General features: G+C 45.5%; 1 protein-coding gene across 1 annotated transcript in view; it reads right to left on the bottom strand.

The window, feature by feature from the left end:
• Window positions 1-20,950, bottom strand: part of ANKFN1 (ankyrin repeat and fibronectin type III domain containing 1) — a 265,159-nt gene that overhangs the window by 117,341 nt on the left and 126,868 nt on the right. The window lies entirely within an intron of this gene.

Here is a 20,950-nt window from a genome sequence, read left to right as displayed (position 1 = left end):
GTATATGAGAACTGCTATGACAATAATCAGACGACTGCTAAGGCTGGGGTCACATATGCATATTTTGGATTCATTCTTCTATTCTCTTTTAGAATAAAGGAAACAAGAAATCCAGCGATATCTCATCAACAGTGATGCAAACTCACTGGTGACACTAACCTATCTATCGGTAAAGCTGGGGTGATATGCTGGTCCTGGTGACACTAACCTATCTATCTGCAGGGCTGGGGTGATATGCTGGTTCTGGTGACAGTAACCTATCTATCTGCAGGGCTGGGGTGATATGCTGGTTCTGGTGACACTAACCTATCTATCTGCAGGGCTGGGGTGATATACTGGTTCTGGTGACACTAACCTATCTATCTGCAGGGCTGGGGTGATATGCTGATTCTGGTGACACTAACCTATCTATCTGCAGGGCTGGGGTGATATACTGGTTCTGGTGACAGTAACCTATCTATCTGCAGGGCTGGGGTGATATGCTGGTTCTGGTGACACTAACCTATCTATCTGCAGGGCTGGGGTGATATGCTGGGTCTGGTGACAGTAACCTATCTATCTGCAGGGCTGGGGTGATATGCTGGGTCTGGTGACAGTAACCTATCTATCTGCAGGGCTGGGGTGATATGCTGGTTCTGGTGACACTAACCTATCTATCTGCAGGGCTGGGGTGATATGCTGGGTCTGGTGACAGTAACCTATCTATCTGCAGGGCTGGGGTGATATGCTGGTTCTGGTGACAGTAACCTATCTATCTGCAGGGCTGGGGTGATATGCTGGTTCTGGTGACAGTAACCTATCTATCTGCAGGGCTGGGGTGATATGCTGGTTCTGGTGACACTAACCTATCTATCTGCAGGGCTGGGGTGATATGCTGGGTCTGGTGACAGTAACCTATCTATCTGCAGGGCTGGGGTGATATGCTGGTTCTGGTGACACTAACCTATCTATCTGCAGGGCTGGGGTGATATGCTGGGTCTGGTGACAGTAACCTATCTATCTGCAGGGCTGGGGTGATATGCTGGTTCTGGTGACAGTAACCTATCTATCTGCAGGGCTGGGGTGATATGCTGGTTCTGGTGACAGTAACCTATCTATCTGCAGGGCTGGGGTGATATGCTGGTTCTGGTGACAGTAACCTATCTATCTGCAGGACTGGGGTGATATGCTGGTTCTGGTGACAGTAACCTATCTATCTGCAGGGCTGGGGTGATATGCTGGTTCTGGTGACACTAACCTATCTATCTGCAGGGCTGGGGTGATATGCTGGTTCTGGTGACAGTAACCTATCTATCTGCAGGGCTGGGGTGATATGCTGGTTCTGGTGACACTAACCTATCTATCTGCAGGACTGGGGTGATATGCTGGTTCTGGTGACAGTAACCTATCTATCTGCAGGGCTGGGGTGATATGCTGGGTCTGGTGACACTAACCTATCTATCTGCAGGGCTGGGGTGATATGCTGGTTCTGGTGACAGTAACCTATCTATCTGCAGGGCTGGGGTGATATACTGGGTCTGGTGACACTAACCTATCTATCTGCAGGGCTGGGGTGATATGCTGGTTCTGTTGATGATAACCTATCTATCTGCAGGGCTGGGGTGATATGCTGGGTCTGGTGACACTAACCTATCTATCTGCAGGGCTGGGGTGATATGCTGGTTCTGTTGATGATAACCTATCTATCTGCAGGGCTGGGGTGATATGCTGGTTCTGGTGACAGTAACCTATCTATCTGCAGGGCTGGGGTGATATGCTGGTTCTGGTGATAGTAACCTATCTATCTGCAGTGCTGGGGTGATATGTTGGTTCTAGTGACAGTAACCTATCTATCTGCAGGGCTCGGGTGATGTGTTGGTTTTGGTGACCCTAACCTATCTATCTACAGGAATGGGGTTATATTCTGGGGTCTGATGACACTAATCTATCTATCTATCTATCTATCTATCTATCTATCTATCTATCTATCTATCTATGGGGCTGGAATGATATACTGGATATGCTGGATCTGGTGACATTAACCTATCTATCTGCGGGGCTGGGGTGATATGCTGGTTCTGGTGACACTATCCTATCTATCTGCAGGGCTCGGGTGATATGCTTGTTCTGGTAACACTAACCTATCTATCTGTAGAGCTGGGGTGATATGCTGGTTCTGATGACAGTAACCTATCTGCAGGGCTGGGGGTGATATGCTGGGTCTGGTGACAGTAACCTATCTATATACAGGCTGGGGTGATATGCTGGTTCTGATGACAGTAACCTATCTATCTGCAGGGCTGGGGGTGATATGCTGGTTCTGATTACAGTAACCTATCTATCTGCAGGGCTGGGGTGATATGCTGGGTCTGGTGACACTAACCTATCTATCTGCAGGGCTGGGGTGATACATTGGGTTCAGGTGACAGACTCCTTTTCAATGTGCATTAGGTCAATTGATATTACGCATATCAAATTTTTGACAAATTCCGGCACTTTCATAGTTAAGTCAATGGTATTCATCATCAATGTTTTACAAAACCATCCTTCTAATCATATCATAGACCACAGATGGCCTAATACACTTAGCAGAATGGAAAAAGACATCAAAGACTATTTCTAGCTAATAGGAAGAGCAAACAGGCAGGCACTGAATTGTTTGGAAGTCTCCGAGAGAGGACTAAAGGACTCATTGGAATTGAACGTAATGAACAGCGCAGGGTTATTCCATGTTAACAAGCTGTATCTCCTTTGTGTCCCAATTATTAGCTTTGGGCACTCAAGAGCTGAAATCTTATTGTGGAAGGAAAGGCTATTAAAAAGTAAAAAAAAAACCTTAAAATCACAAGGTTTACCAAGTCTACTGGTAAATTCCTTCATATCCAGTGGCGTAACTAGGAATGGCGGGGTCCTGTGGCGAACTTTTTGACATGCCCCCCCATCGATGCCGAAAACCCTGAATGACTGCTTCCCAACCCCTCATTCCTGCACACAGTATTATCCCCCATAGTGGCCACTGCACACAAAGCACAATGCCCCATAGTGGCCCCTGCACACAGTATTATGCCCCATAATGGCCCCTGCACACAGTATTATGCCCCATAGTGGCCCCTGCACACAGTATTATCCCCCATAGTGGCCCCTGCACACAGTATTATCCCCCATAGTAGCCCCTGCACACAGTATTATTCCCCATAGTGGCCCCTGCACACAGTATTATCCCCCATAGTGGCCCCTGCACACAGTATTATCCCCATAGTGGCCCCTGCACATAGTATTATCCCCCATAGTGGCCCCTGCACACAGTATTATGCCCCATAGTGTCCCCTGCTCACAGTATTATGCCCCATAGTTACCCCTGCACACAGTATTATCCCCCATAGTAGCCCCTGCACACAGTATTATTCCCCATAGTGGCCCCTGCACACAGTATTATCCCCCATAGTGGCCCCTGCACACAGTATTATCCCCATAGTGGCCCCTGCACACAGTATTATGCCCCATAGTGTCCCCTGCTCACAGTATTATGCCCCATAGTGGCCCCTGCACACAGTATTATTCCCCATAGTGGCCCCTGCACACAGTATTATGCCCCATAGTTACCCCTGCACACAGTATTATCCCCCATAGTGGCCCCTGCACACAGTATTATCCCCCATAGTGGCCCCTGCACACAGTATTATGCCCCATAGTGGCCCCTGCACACAGTATTATGCCCATAGTGGCCCCTGCACACAGTATTATTCCCCATAGTGGCCCCTGCACACAGTATTATGCCCCATAGTGGCCCCTGCACACAGTATTATGCCCCATAGTGACCCCTGCACACAGTATTATGCCCCATAGTGGCCCCTGCACACAGTATTATGTCCCATAGTGGCCCCTGCACACAGTATTATTCCCCATAGTGGCCCCTGCACACAGTATTATTCCCCATAGTGGCCCCTGCACACAGCATTATGCCCCACAGTGGCCCCTGCACACAGTATTATGCCCCATAGTGGCCCCTGCACATACAGTATGATGCCCCATAGTGGCCCCTGCACACAGTATTATCCCCCATAGTGACCCCTGCACACAGTATTATTCCCCATAGTGGCCCCTGCACACAGCATTATGCCCCACAGTGGCCCCTGCACACAGTATTATGCCCCATAGTGGCCCCTGCACACAGTATTATTCCCCATAGTGGCCCCTGCACACAGTATTATGCCCCATAGTGGCCCCTGCACACAGTATTATTCCCCATAGTGGCCCCTGCACACAGTATTATTCCTCATAGTGGCCCCTGCACACAGCATTATGCCCCACAGGGGCCCCTGCACACAGTATTATGCCCCATAGTGGCCCCTGCACACAGTATTATCCCCCATAGTGGCCCCTGCACACAGTATTATCCCCCATAGTGGCCCCTGCACACAGTATTATGCCCCATAGTGGCCCCTGCACACAGTATTATGCCCCATAGTGACCCCTGCACACAGTATTATGCCCCATAGTGGCCCCTGCACACAGTATTGTGGCCCCTGCACATACAGTATGATGCCCCATAGTGGTCCCTGCACACAGTATTATCCCCCATAGTGGCCCCTGCACACAGTATTATGCCCCATAGTGGCCCCTGCACACAGTATTATGCCCCATAGTGGCCCCTGCACATACAGTATGATGCCCCATAGTGGCCCCTGCACACAGTATTATCCCCCGATAGTGGCCCCTGCACACAGTATTATCCCCCATAGTGGCCCCTGCACACAGTATTATGCCCCATAGTGGCCCCTGCACACAGTATTATGCCCCATAGTGGCCCCTGCACATACAGTATGATGCCCCATAGTGGCCCCTGCACACAGTATTATGTCCCATTGTGGACACACATCAACAATTATTATTCTGTGGGGTCTTTTCAAACCCCAGGGTATAATAATCGGAGACCCAGGGGGGATACAAACATAAAAAAACACTGTTACTTACCTATCCCTGGCTCCGCTGCACTCGTCACTGATGTCGGCCATCTTCAATGACGTCCGGGACGTCACGTGAACCGGGACTGCTAGCTTATGCGTCATGGACGTCACACAAGGAGGCCCAAAGCCTGCCTGGTGCCAGGAGAGGTAAGTAAATAGGGCTCGTAATGGCCTATTAAAAAATAAAATGCAGCAGTAGTGGCCATGGGCGGGCCCACTAATGTCCCGGGCCCTGTGGCAGCCGCCATCTCTGCTACCCTGGCAGTTTTCTTTCTTCACACAGTGAATGGAGACCGGAGGGGAAGATTCTCCTCACAGCCTAGACAGACATGTCTGCAAATTGTTGCTGTACGCAAAAGACTGAGGATCCTGCAAATCTCGCAGCTTACATTAGGTTCACACTAGTGTTCAGGTTTCTGTTCTTTGGGCCCGCTTGGAGACCTGAAAAAAATAAACTTTATCCACTTAAAAAGTGGAATGGGGGAACGCTAACCTTGACAATGCAAGAAAAGTCTTCAGCAGCAGCGTTACTGACTGTGCTCATAGATAGTTTTTTTTTTGGAGTGTGTGTGTGTGGGGGGGTGGATTTATCAGCTTGATTGCATGTATTTGCACTGTGTTTACTGTCTAATGTTTCTGGGTCTCATATATTATGGTCACTTGAGCTTTTCTCAGATTATTCTACAGTTACTCCTGGCAGAATGGCAGAACGTTATCAGCAATGGATGGGGGACAGGGGCAGACTGCTCCTTATTGGGCCTGCCCATGGCTGAGACACAAATGTAAACTGTTTCTGCCATAATTTCTAGATGATCAGTGGCAGTGCTGGGTGTCAGGAGTCCACCTCCAAATTTATATTGCTGACCTATCCTGAAGCCAGACCCTTTAATACCAAAGCGTGTTGGAAGCCAACTACCAATTTCATATTGATGGCCTATCCTGATGTCAGTCCCTTTAATACCATAGCGTGTTGGAAGCCCCCCAACAATTTCATATTGATGACCTATCCTGACGCCAATCCTGTTAATACCAAAGCATGTCGGAAGCCCCCCACCAATTTCATATTGTTAACCTATCCTGACGCTAGGTCCTTTAATACCAAAGCGTGTCAGGAGCCTCCACCAATTTCATATTGATGACCTACTGTATCCTGACGCCAGGCCCTTTAATACCAAAGTGTGTCAGGATCCTCCACCAATTTCATATTGATGACCTATCCTGACACCAGGTCCTTTAATACCATAGCGTGTCGGGAGCCCCCCCCAGCAATTCCATATTGATGGTCTGTCCTGACGCCAGGCCCCTTAATACCAAAGCATGTCGAGAACCCCCCCCCCAATTATATTGATGACCTATCCTGACGCCAGGCCCCTTAATACCAAAGCGTGAACATAACCCAAGAATCATCTTGAGCACATCCCATTCTTTGGTTCCACTTACCCCCCATCAACATAGCTTATGGGGTGCCGCTCTCTACAAGAAATGCATTGAGCTTTGTGCTTACAAAGAAAAAAAATCTTAGAAATCGCTCAGCCCACCATTTTTATCCCGAAATGTAACCAATAACATAAACTCCGAAACAACATAAATAAGCTAAAAAGTATGTGTGGTACCCGGATAATTATTTCTGCTTCTACAGGACATTGAGTTAGACAGGAAGCTTTACCCAGGAGACATCTCGGTTCCCGCAGCCAGCCGGTAATATATGTATAGCTAACACATTCTACATGATGTGTAAAGATATTTTCCATGTTTGCTAGCGTGGTCGCTGTATGTTTTAATGAAGGTACTCTGTGTTTCAGAAGTTAGCAAACAGACGATGTGTTGCTGCGGTTGGCAGTGTAAGTAGTGATTTTTCAATAAACAGCACTGTAAATAAGTATATAAAACAGTGTAAGTTTCTGGCAAACTTTACTTATGTACCCTCCGCACTGCCAAGGATTTTTTTTTTTACGCTAAATGTTTTAACAGATGCCGGCTTTCAGGTGCTCGCATGATAATGTATCACAAATACCATATCTAGCTTATCCAAAATTCTTATCCAGTATATCTATGGAGTCGGCCAGACACATTGGGTTCCCATTAGCCAAAATGTACGAAATCGAGAAAGCTATGAAAATTCCGTAAATGTCCAAAGGTTAGGGTTGAGCCGATCTTGAGATTTCAGGATCGATTTTAAAATCCGATTTCCGATCATTTTCCAGCCGATCCCGATCGTGAAATTTGCTCGATCGCCGATCGGGATACGTTCCTTTCCGATCCCGATTTCTCAACCCTACCAATGGTCCCATCATTAATTTGGTGGCCACATCAACACCTTCTAATGTCTAACGTGTATGGTCTCCTGGATAGCATCGTCCCATTATAGACACTTGTTCCCTATTCCCTAGGATGGGGGAATCTTCAGCAGCCCCATAGAAGTGAATGAAGTGCAGGGGGATTTTCAGTCCCCCATTTCCCTAATTTTTAAAGGACATAGCGGTCAGAGACCTGCAATGTGACACGCATCGCCAATCCTATAGATACTCACTGTGTACCACCGTGTACCAGTCACTGCAAAGGGACTACACCATGGCCACCTACCTGGAGAGAATACGCCACCTCAAACACAGACAGATCCTGATCCGGTACAGACTGAGCGCCCACAACCTGGAGATGGAGATGGGGTGACACAGGCAGACGTACAAGCCACGGGAGAACAGACTGTGCCAGCACTGTGACCAGGGGGCCTAGAAGACGAGACCCACTTCCTGCTACACTGCACCAAATACTCAGCTGTGAGGGCCATCTACTACCAAAGACTCTCTGCCCACATCCCAGACTTCATATCTGCAGACGAGAAGAGGAAACTCTACATCCTACTGGGAGAAGAAGAGGCCACTGTGGAGATCACTGCCCAATACGTGTCCAGCTGTCACCAACAAGAAGAAGATGAGACTCCACGGACTGTTATACCCCAAACCACCCACCCCACCTCCCCATATAGCGGTCACCAACTAAGAGAAAGATGAGATTCCACGGACTGTTATACCTCAGATCACCCCCCCCCCCATACTCTCCCCCTCGACTCCCCCCCCACACACACACACTGTACTAGCTTTGGCAATGCCAAATATCTATTCGGACGTCCCAATAAAGCATGTTTGATTTGATTTGATAGAGGAGAAGTGTCAGTAATAGGGGAAACTCCTTGAAGGCAATGAGCGATAAATAACGTTGACGTAAAAACTTGTCTTCAATAGAAGTCTACAGGGGGAACTAAGAATTTTTGCAGGTAAAATTGTCATCCCATGTTTTTTTTTACATTAAAGAACTATAAAAATTACAGATGCCACATGGTATATAGGGTCAATGGAAAGACTTGTTACAGGGATTTTCCCACATGTGGCATTTATCAACAACAGTATAAAGGACAAAGGGCTGATTCTTGGGAACCCCTCTGATCATCTGGTCCTAAGTCCCCCAATCTTCTTCCCTACATGGTCGCAGAAAAGTAGAGTTTGAATAGAGTAGTGGGTAAGCGTGTCAATGTCTTCAAGGACAGCTAGGGACAATGGAGGACGATGGCACCTGCTCAACCGCCATTCCCTCTCGTCCTGTAAGACTGGTGGGACTCTCCATGGTGGAGAGGTGATATGTATCAGCTATGACACAACAATACATTCATGATGAAATGACAAACATTTGTAATGTGTCATTTCACACAATGAAGTCCAAGTACATGGGAATGTTGGGGAGTAGGGGAGTTAGTGGCTTCCGTACACACGCTCACCCCAATACCCAAAAGGATGTTTTACAGTAAGCCAATGTACCAATCAGTATGTTTTTGGGATGTGGGTGGAAATCAGAGTACCTAGAGGAAAACCTCCTATAATATACATCAGTCTTTAGTCCACCATATTACACACCCGCCTATAGTCTACAATACTCCACACCGGTCTAGAGTCTACCATATTGTGCACAGGTCTACAGTCCACCATAGTACACACCAGTCTATAGTCTACCGTTATTACACACCAGTCTACAGTTTGCTATATTATACATCCATCTGTGGTTGTTTTTGGCATTTGGGAGGAAACTGGAGTACCTAGAGGAAAAAATACTATATTACACACGAGTCAATAGTCTACCATGTTATAAAACAGTATACAGTCTATTACAGTGTACACCAGTCTACAGTCTACCATATTATACACCAGTCTATATTCAACCATATTACATACAAGTCTATAGTCTCCATATAACACACCAGTCTATAGTCTACATCTAACACACCAGTCTATAGTCTCCATATAACACACCAGTCTATAGTCTACATATAACACACCAGTCTATAGTCTACATATAACACACCAGTCTATAGTCTACATATTACATACCATTCTATAGTCTACATATTACATACCAGTCTATAGTCTACGTATCACACACCACTCTATAGTTTACATATTACACACATATATTAAAAAAAATATAAAATCAACACAAATAAAGTCTAGAGAAAGAAAATCTAGAGAACGATAAAGTGTTCACAATAATAAACCAAGTAGAAAAAAGACAATGAAAACATTTGAGGCATTTGGATTCCATTTAACAGATTAAGAGTCTAAGAGATCGCCTTGGGCTTTTTTGAAGAAAAATTAAAATATCAAAAACTGGTGAGATGGAGAAAGAAATCTAACGTCTTACACAATATGCTGCCTGAAATCTGATAATTCAGCTCACATTTATTAAAGGGGAAAAGCAACAGAAAAAAGACCGAAGAGGTAGAAAAGAGCTGGGAGAACTGGGAAGCTGGAAAAAATTTGGCAGGAATTAGAGAAAAACTGCATTTCTGCTGTGCAGCCAAAGTGACATGTATACTGTGGGTCGGTGCGATTATGGCGATACCAAATTAAGGCAAGGTCATTTTTGAGACTAAACCCCATTAATGTACAGTGAGATTAATGTGATGGCTGTTGATAAAACGTCCGTCACAAAACTGATGTTACTATCATGTGAATATAGGATAATACTTGGTGACAAATACTAATAATTGTTGCCTAATACTAACATTTTTTGCCTAATATTATCACTTTCTGCCTCCTCCCTCTCTCACTCCCTCCTTCTCCCTTTCTCACTCCCTCCTCCTCCTCCCTATCTCGCTCCCTGCTCCTCCCTATCTCACTCCTTGCTCCTCCCTTTCTCACTCCCTGCTCCTCCCTTTCTCACTCCCTCCTCCTCCTCCCTATCTCGCTCCCTGCTCCTCCCTTTCTCACTCCCTCCTCATCCCTATCTCACTCCCTCCTCGTCCCTATCTCACTCCCTGCTCCTCCCTTTCTCACTCCTTCCTCCTCCTCCCTATCTCACTCCCTGCTCCTCCCTTTCTGACTCCCTACTCGTCCCTATCTCACTCCCTGCTCCTCCCTTTCTCACTCCCTCCTCGTCCCTATCTCACTCCCTGCTCCTCCCTTTCTCACTCCTTCCTCCTCCTCCCTATCTCACTCCCTCACTCCCTGCTCCTCCCTTTCTCACTCCCTCCTCGTCCCTAGCTCACTCCCTGCTCCTCACTTTCTCACTCCCTCCTCCCTATCTCACTCCCTGCTCCTCCCTTTCTCACTCCCTCCTTTTCCCTTTCTCACACCCTCCTCCTCTTCCCTATCTCACTCCCTGCTCCTCCCTTTCCTACTCCCTCCTTCCCCTTCTCTCACTCCCTCCTCGTTCCTATCTCACTCCCTACTCCTTCCTTTCTTACTGCCTCCTTCTTATCTTGCTCTCTGCTCCTCCCTTTCTCACTCCCTCCTTCTCCCTATCTCACTCCCTCCTCCTCCTCCCTATCTCACTCCCTGCTCCTCCCTTTCCTACTCCCTCCTTCCCCTTCTCTCACTCCCTCCTCGTCCCTATCTCACTCCCTGCTCCTTCCTTTCTCACTCCCTCCTTCCTATCTCACTCTCTGCTCCTCACTTTCTCACTCCCTCCTTCTCCCTATCTCACTCAGTCCTCCTCCTCCCTATCTCGCTCCCTCCTCCTCCTCCCTATCTCACTCCCTGCTCCTCCCTTTCTCACTCCCTCCTTCTCCCTTTCTCACTCCCTCCTCCTCATCTCACTCTCTGCTCCTCCCTTTCTCACTCCCTCCTCCTCCTCCCTATCTCACTTCCTCCTCCTCCCTATCTCACTCCCTCCTCCTCCTCCCTATCTCACTTCCTCCTTCTCCCTATCTCACTACCTCCTCCTCCTCCCTGTCTCACTCCCTGCTCTTCCGTTTCTCACTCCCTCCTTCCCCTTCTCTTACTCCCTCCTCGTCCCTATCTCACTCACACCCCTCTCTGTTTCCTTAGCTAGCCCACACACTACTAACCCTTGATACTGTAATTTCCTAGACATAGAATTAGATTTTTGATACATGAAGTCATTTTGACGGTAGGTTTGGTCATGGGGGTGGGGCTAGCTTATAATAGAGAGATCAATTTATCCCGGACAACCCCTTTAATACTAATAATTGCTGAGTAATATTAATACTTCTGCCCAGGACAGACTAATAAGAGTTGACTAATGCTAAGCCTCTTTACCTAATATGAATACATTTTGCCTAGTATTAAAAATTTCCGCCTGATACTAATAATTTCTGCCTAATAGTAACACATTTGCCTAATCCCAATGACTACAAACACGCACAATCCTCAAGAACTCCTGATTTTATAAGCCACAGAAACCAAAAACATTTCAAGCCCCCAGAAGGCCGGGACCGAAGCCAACGCCACAAGGGTTAAGCACTTGGACGGGTGTGACTTTTACCCCGTCACATGTGAATTTTTTCAATTTTTTTTCCATCTATACGGCACCGAGAGAGGTAAGAGAAGAAAAAACGAAAATCTTTGCCGAAACCCGATTTAAAATAATGAAAACAAGACTCTTAAACATTTTAATTATCCCGGAGTCTACAAAAATCTGAAACTCAATTAGTCTACAAGGCAGAATTGACAAAATCCTTTTCATGTCGATGTAATTGCAATTTGAGTATATATTATTGTCTTGCCTTGATTACTGTTTTGTACTTGACTCCCCCCTTGGGCTAAAAATCAGGGCTCGGCAGGGCTTGTATATAGTTAATTCCATATGTGTCCGGCATGTTCCATTGTTGATAAGAATTACTAGTGACATTCTGTTGGTGCATAGACGAATTGTTTACTGTAGGGTCTCCCTTTAAAATCTTGCCAATAAACAGGAATATTTGGTTTACGGCGTCTTTGCTTTGCGAAAACTAATTATTAAATTCAGACGTTTTTTTTCAAAAACACACAAGGGTTAGTGTCATATCCAAAGTATTCGCATGTCCAAACATTTTTTCGGCTTTCCTTTAGATGTCATGCCAGCTGATGGCTTTATTAAACAATCTGAAATTTATGATTTCTAATAAAGATTTTTTCCAGCATGGCGATATTGGCTTTATGTATATCCCAGACTGAAACTCATTAGGGCCCATTAATATTGGATAGGGCCATGAGACTGATTTTCCGATGGGGAAGTGAGTCTGGGACGGTGAGCAAAGTAAGGTGGGTTGAATTGTCCCAAACTGCACCTGCAATACCATTAAGGCAAGGTTCACCCCTGTGTCTGGGGTTTCCGCCTCCGAATCCACGTAAAAAATGCAGAGAAAAAAGTCTTGCAAGCATTTTTCTACCCGGCGGGCCCCATTAGGGTCTATGGGGCCTGCAGGTTTCCTAGGGTAATTGCTTTTTTAAACAGAACAGGTTTCCACTCGGAGGTTCCCATCCGGACCCCTGAATGGAAACTGGAACGCAGGTGTGAACCTATCATAAGGCTAGGTTCACACTACAGCTCCGTTCCCGTCCTTCAGGTCTGGACCCTTTGAACGGAAACACAGGTGTGAACCTACTGTAAGGCAGAGGGACCTGAAGGATGGAAACCCTGTCTCCTTATAAGAACATGTACCCACAGAAACCCGCGGACTCCATAGATTATAAAACGGTCTTCGGGTTTCTGCCAATTTAAGCAGAACGTCGGGCAGATTTTCCCGAACACTCGTGTGAACTCAATGTAAGTTGACCATACGCCTCCTAACCCCAGTATAAGTGTGCATACTGGCAGGGGCATAACTACCAGGGTAGCAGCTGCCACAGGGCCCGGGACATTGGGGGGCCTAGCGGCAGCTGCTGCCACTGTGTTTTTGAAAAAAAATTATTTTAATAGTACGTTACCTGCTGGAGTCAGTCCAGCAGGTAATGGGCCGTGTTTACTTAACGATCCTGGCTCCTGCTAACAGCCGCCGGCACTGCTTCTAGTCAGGATTGGTAAATGAGGCCGCGGGCCCCACAAATACTATTATTATACTCAGAGAGTCTTTTCAGACCCCTGAATATAATGATTGGAGGGCTAGGAGAGGTAGGAGAACATAAACGCTTTTACTTACCTCTCCTATGCTCCAGAAGGCTTCGGGCCTACTTGGTGACGTCACAGACATCATGTGGCCCAAGCCAGCGTCATTATGTGTCACAACGCCGGCCTGAGTCAGGTGACGTCTGGTCCAACACTGAAGATCATCACCGAGGAGTGCGGTGGAGCCCAGGGAGAGGTAAGTAAGAGTGTTTTTTATGTTTATATCCTCTCCTGGGTCTCCGATTATTATACTCTGGGGTCTGAAAAGACCCCAGAGTATAATTGTTCATGGGTGGTCCATAATGGGGCATAATACTGTATGCAGGGGCCACTATGGGGCATAATACTGTGTGCAGGGGCCACTATGGGGCATAATACTGTGTGCAGGGGCCACTATGGGGCATAATACTGTGTGCAGGGGCCACTATGGGACATAATACTGTGTGCAGGGGCCACTATGGGGCATAATACTGTGTGCAGGGGCCACTATGGGGGATAATACTATGTGCAGGGGCCACTATGGGACATAATACTGTGTGCAGGGGCAACTATGGGCATAACACTTTGTGAAGGGACCTCTATGGGGCATAATAGTGTGTGCAGGGGCCACTATGGGGGATAATACTGTGTGCAGGGGCCACTATGGGGGATAATACTGTGTGCAGGGGCCATTATGGGGATAATACTGTGTGCAGGGGCCTCTATGGGTCATAATACTGTCCAGGGACTGCTATGGGGCATAATACTCTGTGCAGGGGCCACTATGGGGGATAATACTGTGTGCAGTGAACACTATGGGGAATAATACTGTGTGCAGGGGCCACTATGGGGGATAATACTGTGTGCAGGGGCCACTATGGGGGATAATACTGAGTACTGGGGCCACTATGGGGCATAATACTGTGTGCAGGGGCCACTATGGGGAATAATACTGTGTGCAGGGGCCACTATGGGGAATAATAGTGTGTGCAGGGGCCACTATGGGGCATAATACTGTGTGCAGGGGCCACTATGGGGGATAATACTGTGTGCAGGGGCCACTATGGGGGATAATACTGAGTACTGGGGCCACTATGGGGCATAATACTGTGTGCAGGGGCCACTATGGGGGATAATACTGTGTGCAGGGGCCACTATGGGACATAATACTGTGTGCAGGGGCCACTATGGGGCATAATACTGTGTGCAGGGGCCACTATGGGGAATAATACTGTGTGCAGGGGCCACTATGGGGGATAATACTGTGTGCAGGGGCCACTATGGGACATAATACTGTGTGCAGGGGCCACTATGGGGCATAATACTGTGTGCAGGGGCCACTATGGGGCATAATACTGTGTGCAGGGGCCACTATGGGGAATAATACTGTGTGCAGGGGCCACTATGGGGCATAATACTGTGTGCAGGGGCCACTATGGGGTATAATACTGTGTACTGAGGCCACTATGGGGCATAATACTGTATGCAAGGGCCACTATGGGGAATAATACTGTGTGCAGTGGCCCCTGCATTTTTTCCACTTCTGCCTAAATTTTTTTCACTTCACTGTCTACCTATGTCTGTTATACAAGTAATGGTCTTAGCATATAAATATACAGCAGTGGGTGTTATATTATCGATGGAAGACAGGTTGATCAGTTGACAGGCAGGGATCACACACACAGCTGTCATTCACACGGTAGAACTGCCCACTGGGATGAACAAGAGTTTTAAAGAATAAATGACAAGTTCTTCAGACTCTTCCCTGGAATCTATACATCAATCTGCTCGGCTCCTCTTGCTCTATAACCTGCAGCATGTTGTAAGTAACAAAACAGCTTCCCTTTAATCTTCACAACATCATGGGACTCTACACATATAATACTTGATGAGATCATGACAACTTCTGTCTCTTCCAAATCCGACTCATTCACCATGGACTCCAGTGGAGGAGACACTTTAACCTGCCTGTCAACGTCATCTGCACTTCTAGTATTCTTAGTATTATGGAGACTGTGTTGAAAAAATTGCTCTTTGCAATGAAGAGAACTTTTGGAATTTTGGCAAGTAAAGTGAATGGGCTGAACTACTCCTTGTTTTATAGTCTGGAAACCGAAATTTATCAACCCTGAACTACTGAGGAATGAGCAAGACGTCAGGAAAATCAGATACGCTGCATTGTGACTCCAAGGAGGAACTGGCAAGTATCGCCTAAAGGAAGAGGATCAGGAAACGTCTCCAACAGCCTCAGAGATCTGGGAATCAAACGTGGCCCCGGCTGTAGGTATCGGAGCAGTGTTAGTGAACAGGAATATCATGGAGGCTACATAATATCTCTGCTTATTAAAGGGATACCCCGTAATACAAAAAGCCCCTGAATGTAGGAGAGAAAACCTAAAGCCTGTAGGTGTAAATAGAAGAAGTGATAGCATAGGTATAATATACACAGTGATGTCACAGTACAGAGATAATACACACAGTGATGTCACAGTACAGAGATAATACACACAGTGATGTCACAGTACAGGGATAATACACACAGTGATGTCACAGTACAGGGATAATACACACAGTGATGTCACAGTACAGAGATAATACACAGTGATGTCACAGTACAGGGATAATACACACAGTGATGTCACAGTACAGAGATAATACACACAGTGATGTCACAGTACAGGATAATACACACAGTGATGTCACAGTACAGAGATAATACACACAGTGATGTCACAGTACAGAGATAATACACACAGTGATGTCACAGTACAGAGATAATACACACAGTGATGTCACAGTACAGAGATAATACACACAGTGATGTCACAGTACAGGGATAATACACACAGCGATGTCACAGTACAGGATAATACACACAGTGATGTCACAGTACAGGATAATACACACAGTGATGTCACAGTACAGAGATAATACACACAGCGATGTCACAGTACAGGATAATACACACAGTGATGTCACAGTACAGGATAATACACACAGTGATGTCACAGTACAGGGATAATACACACAGTGATGTCACAGTACAGGATAATACACACAGTGATGTCACAGTACAGGATAATACACACAGTGATGTCACAGTACAGGATAATACACACAGTGATGTCACAGTACAGAGATAATACACACAGTGATGTCACAGTACAGGGATAATACACACGGTGATGTCACAGTACAGAGATAATACACACAGTGATGTCACAGTACAGGGATAATACACACAGTGATGTCACAGTACAGGATAATACACACAGTGATGTCACAGTACAGAGATAATACACAGTGATGTCACAGTACAGAGATAATACACACAGTGATGTTACAGTACAGGATAATACACACAGTGATGTCACAGTACAGGGATAATACACACAGTGATGTCACAGTACAGAGATAATACACACAGTGATGTCACAGTACAGAGATAATACACACAGTGATGTCACAGTACAGGGATAATACACACAGTGATGTCACAGTACAGGATAATACACACAGTGATGTCACAGTACAGGGATAATACACACAGCGATGTCACAGTACAGGATAATACACACAGTGATGTCACAGTACAGGATAATACACACAGTGATGTCACAGTACAGGATAATACACACAGTGATGTCACAGTACAGGGATAATACACACAGTGATGTCACAGTACAGGGATAATACACACAGTGATGTCACAGTACAGGGATAATACACACAGTGATGTCACAGTACAGGGATAATACACACAGTGATGTCACAGTACAGAGATAATACACACAGTGATGTCACAGTACAGGATAATACACACAGTGATGTCACAGTACAGAGATAATACACACAGTGATGTCACAGTACAGGGATAATACACAGTCACAGTACAAGATAATACACACAGTGATGTCACAGTACAGAGATAATATACACAGTGATGTCACAGTACAGGATAATACAATACACACAGTGATGTCACAGTACAGGGATAATACACACAGTGATGTCACAGTACAGGGATAATACACACAGTGATGTCACAGTACAGAGATAATACACACAGTGATGTCACAGTACAGAGATAATACACACAGTGATGTCACAGTACAGGATAATACACACAGTGATGTCACAGTACAGAGATAATACACACAGTGATGTCACAGTACAGGGATAATACACAGTCACAGTACAAGATAATACACACAGTGATGTCACAGTACAGGATAATACACACAGTGATGTCACAGTACAGGGATAATACACACAGTGATGTCACAGTACAGGGATAATACACACAGTGATGTCACAGTACAGGATAATACACACAGTGATGTCACAGTACAGGGATAATACACACAGTGATGTCACAGTACAGGATAATACACACAGTGATGTCACAGTACAGGATAATACACACAGTGATGTCACAGTACAGAGATAATACACACAGTGATGTCACAGTACAGGATAATACACACAGTGATGTCACAGTACAGGATAATACACACAGTGATGTCACAGTACAGAGATAATACACACAGTGATGTCACAGTACAGGATAATACACACAGTGATGTCACAGTACAGGGATAATACACACAGTGATGTCACAGTACAGGATAATACACACAGTGATGTCACAGTACAGAGATAATACGCACAGTGATGTCATAGTACAGAGATAATACACACAGTGATGTCACAGTACAGGATAATACACACAGTGATGTCACAGTACAGGGATAATACACACAGTGATGTCACAGTACAGAGATAATACACACAGTGATGTCACAGTACAGGATAATACACACAGTGATGTCACAGTACAGGGATAATACACACAGTGATGTCACAGTACAGGATAATACACACAGTGATGTCACAGTACAGAGATAATACGCACAGTGATGTCACAGTACAGAGATAATACACACAGTGATGTCACAGTACAGGATAATACACACAGTGATGTCACAGTACAGGGATAATAGACACAGTGATGTCACAGTACAGAGATAATACACACAGTGATGTCACAGTACAGGATAATACACACAGTGATGTCACAGTACAGAGATAATACACACAGTGATGTCACAGTACAGGGATAATACACACAGTGATGTCACAGTACAGAGATAATACACACAGTGATGTCACAGTACAGGGATAATACACACAGTGATGTCACAGTACAGAGATAATACACACAGTGATGTCACAGTACAGTGATAATACACAATGATGTCACAGTACAGAGATAATACACACAGTGATGTCACAGTACAGAGATAATACACACAGTGATGTCACAGTACAGAGATAATACACACAGTGATGTCACAGTACAGGGATAATACACACAGTGATGTCACAGTACAGAGATAATACACACAGTGATGTCACAGTACAGGGATAATACACAGTCACAGTACAAGATAATACACACAGTGATGTCACAGTACAGAGATAATACACACAGTGATGTCACAGTACAGGGATAATACACAGTCACAGTACAAGATAATACACACAGTGATGTCACAGTACAGAGATAATACACACAGTGATGTCACAGTACAGGATAATGTAAAATGAAATGCCCCTGGATGATGCACACAATAGTGATGACCACTGGACTTCATACTTAAAGGGGCATGAGGTCACATTCCATTTTCCGCATCCCTTTTCATCATATATAGCCATTACTATCTGTACTTGAATATGGACTCCCAATTTTTGGCCAACTGATACGCCCAGGAGTTACAGTATGTATGTAAACTATCTTCAAAATATCTACCATTAGAATGAAAATAAAAATTAGCCAAAAATTCCCTGTAGCTAGCCCTTCTATTTTCCTGACCTTGCCATAAGGTTGAAGCTCCGAGCACCTTATGTGTGTTAAGTTCTTCAAACCTCTTATAACCCAATTTTATGTTTCTTTCCAAATACCACAACATTTTTTTCCCTATTAGATGTGTTGCACAAATTTTTGTTATCAGCATACACCTTCAAATCAATGCCCACCGTCAGTGTTGAGAAGCAGCCAGAGGCGTAACTTGGACCCTAATACATAATGTGTAATGGCGCCCATACGTATCATTGGCTGAAAAGGCCGAAATTGCCAACCAAAGTGTAACGTGTATGTCCTATCTAAGGCCTTATTCGTATAACGTTTCCATTTTTTGAGCATGAAAATTGGATAAATCGGTCCGTTTCTAATGACCGTATGGCATCCTTTTTGCATGGTTGATGCTAAATGTTGAGATGTGTTGGTATATGCATGTGAGCATTGTGAATGCCTTGGTAATATCAGACGTCCTGACTAGAGGTGGACAAACCTTACAAGGGTTTGACAAAAGAATCGGATCCGAGTTGAGCCTTAAATTTTTGAAAAATATGGTTCGGTCTGAACTGGGTCTCTCCTTTCCAGTCTAGATTAGAGACGATTGAATCAGTTTGGATTGTATCAGATTCAACATGAATTTTCCAATAGTTTGGGGTTTGTACTCAAACTGAAACTTTTTGACTAAGGCCCCACGTTGCAAACATGCAGTTGTTTTTGTTGCATTTTTTTGAGCCAAAGCCGGGAGTGGATTGAGCAGATGGTAGAAGTATAAGAACTTCCTATAGATTTCCTTTTGTAGCCATTCTTGGATTTGGCTCAAAAAAATACAGCAAAATCTGCAACAAAAAAAAGCTGCGTTTCCGCAACATTGGGCTTTAGCCTTAGGGTATGTCAACCATGTACCAAAATTGAAATTATTTTACTCTGGTGTCTCTTCTGACTCCAGAATATAAGAGGTGGAGGGTCAGAGGAAGTGTGGAAAAATGACAAATAGTTATACTCGCCTTCCTTCAACTCATTTGGGCATCCTCATGGTGTCCGGTACTTCCTCTGGTTCCTCCTGTGGTCTTTAGAGAGACGTTACACACCCCAAGGTCATGAGGGTGGTTTGTTCCATGTGACTACTGAGGACCAATCAGCGTCCGCACGCCAATGAAGCTTATACAGTGGCCCCGGAGTGTATGACGTCACTCCAGAATCCAGAAGAGAAAGTGGAGGATTCAGGAGTGCCAAGTGACGTAAGGATACCCAGAAGAGGTGAAGAAAAGTGAGTATAAGGCTAAGGCCGCACGTTGCGGAAACACAGCTTTTTTTGCTGCAGATTTTGTTGGATTTAGCAAAAGGTAGAAATACAAGAATTTCCTATAGATTTCAAATTACTTTTGGAGCCATTCTTGGCTTTGGCTCAAAAATCTGCAACAAAAAAAGCTGTGTTTCCATAATGTGAGGCCTTAGCCTAAGGGTTAGTTCACACGGGGGGGCCGGTAGGGCGAGTTTTTTCACAGACAGTGACGCGGGGAGCTGCATCACTCTCGGGTCAAAACCCGCCTGCCACAACTGTCGCAGTTCCTGACAGTTGCGATTTCCCCCTCCGGAGTAGGCTCAAATGAATGGGCCGACCTCGGAGGTTGCTGCCACGAGGCGGACGTTGAGCTGCGGAACCGCCTGAAGAAAGGGCAGCTCGCTTCTAGCCTGGCGGTCTACATAGACCACCATTGTGAGGGGGCGGATTATGACGTGGATTACATACCCTAATCCGCCCCCTCTATGCCCGTGTTATTTTTAACAT

The sequence above is a fragment of the Leptodactylus fuscus genome, chromosome 6, assembly GCF_031893055.1.
Source record: "Leptodactylus fuscus isolate aLepFus1 chromosome 6, aLepFus1.hap2, whole genome shotgun sequence".
NCBI lineage: Eukaryota > Metazoa > Chordata > Amphibia > Anura > Leptodactylidae > Leptodactylus > Leptodactylus fuscus.
The sequence above is the reverse complement of the archived record's forward strand: the minus strand, read 5'-3'. Positions and strand labels throughout refer to the sequence as shown.